Below are 2,500 nucleotides of genomic sequence, written 5' to 3'. Positions count from 1 at the left end.
GTCTGAGTCCAAATTCCGTAAACCTCAATACCAATAAGTAAAGTACGAAAGCAATTCTTCGTCTGTCGATTCTGATGTCCTCACCTTCTCACTGTGTGTCGTTCTTCCTATTTTTGAAATGGTATCTGCTATTCAAAAATCCCTGCAATCCCGCCATATTGTCACAGAAACGTAGAATTTTAATCAATTGAAAATGCTTATATCTTTGTTGATTTTTAGACTCAACAAAACTCAAGGGAAGATTTCTCAACTCTTTTCTTACAGAATCTCAATTGATCGAAGTTCAACGACATCACTCAGGAATGTACACTTGTGGGTATTTGCGTTAACTGTACACTTGGTTGTGGAATACTCAACTATATTTAAGCTGATTCTTAAAAGGAAAATTCCATTGATATACCTACTGAATACTCATCGTAGAAAACGACGGAGAATTCGCCGATAGTAATTACCAGATTGACGTGATGCTGGAAAGTAAAAGCGATATAAATTGGATAAAGATTTCCTGTCATATATTTAATCAAACATGCATAAATAAGTAGTTGAATTTTCATTATAGACATACAAGCGTGCGCACATCCACAGACGAACAAATAAATTCATTTTGAATACCACCAATTTGTTGTTCAGATTAATATAGCTCCACTACACCCCTCCTCTGACAACACAGAAAAAAATACTATTAAGTATTTATAAAATCAAGATATCAATTTATTTACATCAATTTATTTAGATTAAATGTTTATCAATAAGCGCACTTATTCATTCATCTATAAATTAATCATTTCATCCATATATTATTCAATAAATTTATATACTGGGGATACATTCATAGAATACATTCTAAAATATAAAATGTTTCTGTCTATCAAAATATGTATCTGTCCAACATTCCACATACACATAGCAATACATATGAACGACCAAGCGGCTCTCAGACAGAGACACATACTCACGCACAAGCTAAAGCACACTAAAATACGATTAAACTCTCTATCCATAACTTTATATATTTTGACAAGAACTTTTTTTATTTTATTTTGCTTCTATCAGTTAAGTTCCAATTACTTTGACATTTATAATAGAATCACTTAAAATAAAAGACAAAAATTATATAACGTATTTAACGTATCTGAACACATTACTAGACGTTTTGCTTTTAACCTAGAGATTTTAAGAAGGTAAATGTATTCATAAATACTCTGATGAAACTATTTTCTTAAATATTTAGGGAAAAAAAGTACTTAGACAGACTTGTTCAAGCCTGCATCCACGTGTTTGCTGTGTGGGCGTATACATAAGTATACAGACCAACATACACGAACAAACATACACACTCGCACGGACAGACATATAAATACAAATAAAACGCTGAGGTATAACAACGTATGTAAGGTGCAGTGAATAGTCGCGTAAATTACGCAAAAAAGAAAATAACACTGAGATTTCATTCTAACAGATATACTTACCAAAATATCATTAAAATATCTGAAAATATAAAAGAGTAAATTTTTTCTATAAAATCGCCATTGGCTTCAACCACGGCCTCCAGACGACTTCAGAACCTTCTAGACTGTCTCATTGTTTAAGTCAGTGAATGTTGTCATAATTCTTGCCTTTAGTTCATCGTTGATGATACAAGGAGTTTTTTTTTTTTGGTCTCTCGCTGAACTGTGGTCCACACATAACAATGAAAGGGGTTGCAGTCTGGGGAGTTAGGTGGCCAGATGTTAGGAGTGAAGTTATCGCAGAAATTGTCTGACAGCAATGACTGGGCTTTCCTGCTTGTGTGGCATGGTGCAGGGTCCTGTTGCCAGACATGGGGGTCTTCCTGCAGTCATCCTTTTGACTCAGGGCAGCACTACCTCCTCCGTTCTTTGTGTTGAATCTAAGGTCATGTGGGAAGTTGTATGGAGGCATAACGTCACCAGATCCCTACTGACACTATAATGTTGACAGAATGTTTAATTTTGATCACCCTTGGTGATCCTCAGATGCACCCCTTTGATCACCCTTTGATCCTCAGATTGCACTTACCTTAGATCGACACCTCAACACTCTAAAATGCTCATATTGGAGCTTACGGCATTATAGCATGTCATTTCCAAAATTCTGGCAAAGAGAATTGTGTAATAGTGCTGTTTCTCTCATAGACGGTGCCCAGTAGTCCCTAATATACTGTGCATTCAACACAATCAAAAACAAACAATGCGCTTGCGAGAAATAAAGATATGACGTGGCGACAATTTACCATCACATTCTGCATATGTGTGTGCATATGTAAGTATGTATATATATATATTATATATATATATATATATATAATGTATGTATATATATATATAAATATATGAATGTAAATACATGCATTCATATATAATATGAAGGCATATACATGCATACATACATAGACACACACACAAACATATTTCCATCAGATTTAGTTTCAGTTATGCCGTTGATTGTAAAATTAAATTTCCTTTTCACCAAGTTCTCTATT

The sequence above is a fragment of the Octopus sinensis genome, linkage group LG12 (assembly GCF_006345805.1).
Source record: "Octopus sinensis linkage group LG12, ASM634580v1, whole genome shotgun sequence".
NCBI classification, from domain to species: Eukaryota; Metazoa; Mollusca; class Cephalopoda; order Octopoda; family Octopodidae; genus Octopus; species Octopus sinensis.
This window is presented reverse-complemented; position numbering follows the sequence as displayed.